Consider the following 6781-nt stretch of genomic DNA (forward strand, 5'->3'; position numbering starts at 1 on the left):
ATTAACCACTGGACCCACTCTCCCTGTGGCATGCTATGACCAAAGTCGGCGGACCCAGGAGGAAACTCAGATGGCTCCACCGTGCAGAGAGAACTCGGATCATTCAAGGGGATGACATGAGTGACACATTTCCAAGGCTAGGATCTCCCCCGAGGAAGTGTCTCTCCGATGAACTGCCAGGTAGAATGAGACAGCCTAAAGCCAAGGGAAGAGCTCTTCTTCATTCTCCTGTCTAAAAGATTAACCAGTGGGGACACGTCCTACCTCTGTGTGGTACTGTGGGTTCTCCCGCTGATTTCCAGGGTCGAGCCATCACTAGGATGATGTAAGACTATCTCCCAGTTGCCACGGGAACTGGTTTCATCGGTGTCTCAGCCAACCTGGAAAATTTACATAGGTGATGTCATGCAGAAAGAGAAAGTTCAACTCCTTAAAGTCAACTGGTTCCACCGGCTACTATTCTTTGAGATCGTATGGTATTTATACTGCAGCAAGGTTCTGGAGCATTCCTAAGACAGGTCTGCTCATCTGCTCACTAATCTGCACACTTTCTCTCACTCACCAAGAACGGCATCCAGCTAAGGAAACAGAGGGGAGCAACCAAAGAAATGTGCTGGTGGAGTCTAGTGCTAAATTTCTTCTCCCCGTGTTCTACGATTGCCTCTGGAAGGATGTTCCTGATTACAAAGGGCAACACCCCAAGGCTTAGCCAGCTTAACTGCAGGTTCTGACAACAACCAACCCTTCAGAATCTGAGCTTCATTTCTTCATCAAGGGCTCCAAATCACTATTGCATGTCGCATACTCACTTCCTCTTCGTTCAACAGCACATGCTTTCATGCCCTTGCCGAAGATCCAGACACGTTTCTCCCGCCTTTCCTCCTCTCGCCTCTATCCAAACTAGGCAGACTGGATTAGCAGTCTGGGGCATCCCTATGGATTTAAGGACAGATAGAACAGGATTTTCAGAAAGAGTGGCAACGTTGTTTCCTGGAATCCTCACACAAAATCTTACTATGTACTCAAATATGGCTTTGGACTTAGCAGCTAAGGATGGTCTCAGTTCTATAATGGGAAACCAGTATGTCTAGTTCTGTGGTCCTCACACTGGCTACCAAATCACCCCCAGGGTACCATGTAAATTCACAGAAGTGCTGTGAGATATTTGAAATCCCCCCAAAGGAAACCCAGGATACTCAACATCTGTTGAACACTGCACCGACTGGGGGCTGTTCCGTGTGTCAGTGTCAGACATGCCTTGCCACACTCCTTTCAGTGATGGCCCATCTTTGCCAAGCTGTGTTTCCAGCAGGCACTCTACAGCAGCATAAGGCAATCAGTGTGGAACGGGAAACGAAGGCGTCCAATCGGATTCCCCACACAGCCCATTAGTAATGGGTGACTTGAGAAGCAATAGAAATATCATTTTCTTCTTTCCATTTATGTGTTATCACTTTTTTCAAATGACTACTAAAACGTTGTCAGGACATAAAGACTTATGATGCTGTTTGGACCCGACTACTTAATAACTGAAACCATTAGGTATCTCTTCCAGCCTCAGCGTGCCGTGAAAAGAGTCACTGAGTTACTCAGGGCTCTGCAAACTAAGGCGGTTTAGAAACCCCTGTCAGTAATGTTTTACGGCCCTCGGGGACCTCGTCTGTCCTGCTCTTACTACAAAGCATACTTGCGTGTTGGCGTGGGCGTGTGTCTGCTTCAGCTCAGCGACTTTTGCACCTGTCAGGGCTAGAGATGCCCACACCAAAGGCCAGCCCAACTACAGCACACAGCCCGGGGCCTGCCCAGCCATGCCGGGCATCTCCCACAGTCCTCTGCTCTACTCGCACTGGCCTCCCTTCAGCTCCTCAGACACACGCAGCGCTCTCTCGTGATGGGGACTTCTTGCTTGCCCTCATCCTGGCTCCCTTTCAGGTCCCATCTTAAACGCCATGTCATCAGAAAGGCCTTCCCTCACCTACCACAGCATGGTCTCCCTGTTGTTCCATCCCATCCACCATTCATTTCCTTCACGGTATTTTTATCCTCTGCACATACATATTTACCTCCACGGGGCAGAGTCTTGTCTGTGTGCTCACAGCTGTGTCCACAGAACTTAGCACCGTGCCTGGTACCTAATTGTCATTCGGGAAATAACCGCAAGGCAAACGAATGCCAGAATTTTAATTGCGGCCCCGTCAAGCCCAAAGCATTCAAAAGGCTTTTCTGGAAAACAGCCCCTCACGCAGAAACATGGGCCAGTTGTATCAGCAGCCCTGGGCAGAGGTCTCTGGTCCAGGGTGGTAGCTGAGGTCATGAATCCCAGACACTCATTCTGTCTCTACCTCCAGTGTCTTTGCTTAAAAAAGGGTTGTTATGAGGACTAACTGTAGAGCTTTTCATTGGTATCTGGCAAGAAACAAACGTTCTAAATAAAAGTTAGCTGCCATTACAAGGACAGCGCTCGAGGACTCCTCACTGATGCCCACCTATCATTCTTAGGGAAGTTTCTGCCTCAGAAACCGAAGGGTCCAAACGACTCTTGCTCATTTTGGAATACACGGATCACTGTGAAAAATGATACATGGGCAATTATTTCCCAACCCATCGGTATCCCTTGCTCAGCTCAAGATTGGAACCGCAAATAATCTGACCCTCATATCTGGACGCATCATTCTTGGAAACCACTGGAATCACAACCTACCCCTCCCCTCCTATTTCCCACATATGAGAAAACCATTTATTCCTTTGGCTTCCTATATATGGCTTGGCTGAGGATAAGCTTTTCCTGCTAACCTGAGTGGCCCTCACTTTATAAGCATGATGTGGGCTGGTCTCGCATGACTGATGGTACTGATGAACTCGAATACGTGCCGCGTCTCAATCTCAGCTTCTTTACTTACCAGCTACATTTCTTTGGCAAGTTAACAGCACATCTATGAGCCTCAGTTTTCCCATCTGTAAAATGGGCAGGACAGTACCTACCTCATACTTTTGTTGTGAGTCCTAGATGGGAAAACACACGTGAAACACAGCATGGTACCTGGCAGACAGAAGCATACTCAAAAATGTTAGCTCTCATTGTTTCTCATACAAACTCCTCGTTCTTCAGGTCTCAGCTTAGACATCACCTCTCCGGGGAAGCCTTCCATGACCACCACCCCAAAGACAAGTATGCTTCTAAAGCACCCTGCGACGATCATCATCGTAAGATGTGTCACACTCCAGTGTCATTGCTTCTGGTCTCTCTGGTGGCCCCCTTGGATAGGTGAGAACATGGCAGCAGAGGACCGTGTTCCTACTACACGGCATGGCATCTGGCATACAGTAGGTGCTCAGCAACATGTGGTCAAATGAAAAGTAACTAAACAAACAAAGACAAAATCATTATTAAAACTTCACTGTTACGTGACCTAATAATTGCTCCCTTGTAAGACCAGAAACTCGCCTGGCAACCAACCACATTCCTTTTTTACATTATTTAATTTTAATAAGAGTTTCCATCTGTTGATCGACCTTCTACACAAAATGTAATTTGATCCTTCTATCTACTCTCTGAGGTGGGTACTACCAGTGGTCCCATCTTCCTCAGATGAGGACACTGAGGTTCAGAAAGTTCAAGACCATCCATCTGGCAGAACAAAACAGAGACCAAAACTCAAGACCGTTCAACGACAGGGTCTGTTTGCTATGCTGCTTCTTGCTAGGACTGAGGGTACTGCTTTTCCCTTTTGCTAAATTTCTCTGGCCTCCCAAACACTACAGAGTCGCATTTCATCATCATTGGGGCTTACGCCACAAACACGATAATGCCTCGGGCGTAAAGTAGTTTGGTGACTAACACCCAGGACCTAGCCACGTTTTTGCCTTGGCATTATTTAACTTTCATGCCTCTCTCCCCAAAGTGAGTGGAGCAGTTGGAGGCAGGGCCGAAGTCATACCATTCTATCTCCTATGGTCTTCTATGGTCTAAAGAAACATTTCTTACCTGTTAAAAAACATAAATAAAATTGTTAATATGTGGTTGTTACATAGTCAAATAAAATGACTGAAAAGTCATCACCAAATGGGGTGGGTAGTTTGGACAGCCTGCCTTGGATCTGTCGTATAAACAATGTTCACACCGGGGAGTCCAGAAGGCACCTAAGAAGACAGACACACTTAATAACCTTTGTACTATTTAATGTCTTTTAATGAGAGGCATGAGTTATTTTTTAAAGTACCATCAAAAATAAATAAAGGTAGATTGATAAGTAGATAGGATTTTTATAAATCCAAAACTTGGAGAGAAAATGACAGGGCAGGAGACCAGGGTCAATAGCTGCATTCCAGGGCAGATTTCCAGAGCAAGACACAATAAAAGCCCAGATGAATATAAATTCCTAAAGAAAGGAGAAAGGAACATAGGATCACATGTGAGTCCCAATCAACAGTCACAGCAGAAGATGCTCCAAATCTCAGGCCCTGATTTTTGGTCAAGCTACTTCCTGTCTAGAGAATTCCATGCTCCAGGGAATTCTAGCAGCAGGAATACGCTTCACTGAATGATGATTTAATAATTTACCCTACAAATGCAGGGGTGGCCAATTGATACGTAATAATCATCTTTTGGTTTGGGTTGATGTAGAAAGGGGCCATGAGACAGTAGATGGTAGTACCTCGCCCCGGAAGCTAGCCCTCTCCACCTTGGACCCACCCTGCCTTGTTCTACCTGTCTCAGGTGACAGCAATACCAGACCAACTGTTTCCATATCTTCGTAACAGAAGCATTTAAACACCTCAGCCGTCTTACACCCCAGGACACACCCACTTCCTTCCGGATGTCTGCACACCCATTCCTTTCACTGGGATTAACATAAAATTGCATTTAGAAAGGAAGAGAAAAAGATTTCCATATGCAAATGAAAACATCCATGACAAAGTGGAGCCCTTGCCTGGCTCTGCAGTCAGTCCGGTCTAGCAGGCATAGAAGCCCACGTGGGTGATGAACGTGAGCAACGATGACATTTGACCCACTGCCTTCAGAGCACAGGCCCAGATGGAAGGCTGACTTTCTAGAAATGTGGCCCGATTCATTGTTGAAGGGAAAGGGGGTGGTGAAAACATCTCAGTCCTTTAAAAAAGGAGCTGGGGCTCCTGGGTGGCGCAGTCGTTAAGCGTCTGCCTTCGGCTTAGGGCGTGATCCTGGTGTTCTGGGATCGAGCCCCACATCAGGCTCCTCCGCTGGGAGCCTGCTTCTTCTTCTCCCACTCCCTCTGCTTGTGTTCCCTCTCTTGCTGGTTGTCTCTCTCTCTGTCAAATAAATAAAATCTTTAAAAAAAAATAAAATAAAATAAAAAATAAAAAAGGAGCTGACGTTAGGGATCTTTTACAAAGCATGGCAACAAAAAACATATATTTGAAGGACACTTGACAAACTGAATGAGATTACTTCAGGCTGTCCCCTGCCTCCAGGAAGCACCACACACGACAGAGGACCCTCCATCGCTACCCATAAGAGTGGGCAGTGATGCAGCAACTGTCATCCCAGGAGCACCTTCAATTATATGAAATAAATATGGGTCATGAGCTAATCTAGGGCTGCCTGGTTCTAGAACGCAAACTCCCAACCACTACAGAGTCTGCCTTTGTCGCATGCTTCGTCCATGTCTTTTTTCAATGACAGTTTTTTTCTGAATAGAAAAGTAATCCAAGTTCATGATAGGCATTTTGGAAAATTTAAATCATAAAGAAGAAAACAAAAATCATCTACAATCATGCCGCTCAGATAGTCACTGTTAAAATTTTGGCCATAGAACCCCCAGTCTTTTTTTTTCTTTTTCTTTTTCTTTCATTCCTTCCCTGCACCTCCGGTCCTTTTTCTTAAAAGCACGCATCTCCCACACAGGTGGGGGCTACTCCCATGCCCCTGAACTAGAAGTGTCACTGCAAAAGCAACTAATCATTTGGCAGAACACTTGAACTTGTGCGATAGCTACATAATTGTCATATCTCTGCACTTCGTTGGCAGCCCTAACCACTTGGGCTCACCTAAGAGATAGATTTGACTCTCAGCTGCCTACCTGGTTTCTGATGTAGGAAAGACCTTAGGGTTTGAAGCCAATGGCCAAGAAAGAATTCTTAAGATGTCTTTGGTGCAAAAAGTGGTTTTATTAAAGTACGGGGACAAGACACATGGGCAGAGAGCTGCACTGGGATCACGAGGAATGGCCCATTATATACTTTCAAGTTGGGAGTGGGTTAGGGATAGTGTAAGTCTCTAAGGAATTTTGGAAACAAGTTTTCCAGGACCTTGAGGGGGCTAACTATTATTGGGAAAAGGTCATTTATTACTGTCTAATAAAACCCTAGTCATGAGACCCTTCAGATGTGTATCAGTGAGTCATATGCTTGGGGGATGATTGCCAACATGGACCTTGGTGGGTAGGGATAAAGGAAGCTTCCAAAGGAATTTTTATATGTTAAAGTAGACTTACAGGAACCTGGGGGTTGGGCTAAGAGTGCCTTTTGCCCTTAGCAAAGTATTAACATCGAGGCAGCTGAGTTCCTGGAGGAACGTCATTCTGCCTGTTTCAAGGACTTGTCAATGGGCTGTCGATAGTAAGGACATTCAATCATTTTTCTTTGCCTTTGTTTCCCACATCAGTTTCCACCTACTTGGAGAATCCATTCCTCGGGGATCTTGATCCTCTCCACAGCTCAGGGAAAACCCAACTTGTCTAAAACCTGACTTTCATTGTAAGCCCACTCCCCTTCTCAGTGATCAGTTTATAGGTGACCAGGA

At 45.8% G+C, this 6781-nt stretch overlaps 1 long non-coding RNA gene across 1 annotated transcript; it reads right to left on the reverse strand.

Annotated features, from left to right (window-relative positions):
* Window positions 1-260: 260 nt before the first annotated feature.
* LOC121102734 lies at window positions 261-1185 on the reverse strand. Its single transcript, XR_005834804.1, has 2 exons — window positions 810-1185; window positions 261-380 (listed from the first exon to the last, which is right to left on the reverse strand). It is a non-coding gene; the product is annotated as an uncharacterized LOC121102734 (long non-coding RNA).
* Window positions 1186-6781: the final 5596 nt, after the last annotated feature.

This window comes from Ursus maritimus, unplaced genomic scaffold, assembly GCF_017311325.1.
Source record: "Ursus maritimus isolate PB19 unplaced genomic scaffold, ASM1731132v1 scaffold_15, whole genome shotgun sequence".
Classification (NCBI taxonomy): Eukaryota; Metazoa; Chordata; class Mammalia; order Carnivora; family Ursidae; genus Ursus; species Ursus maritimus.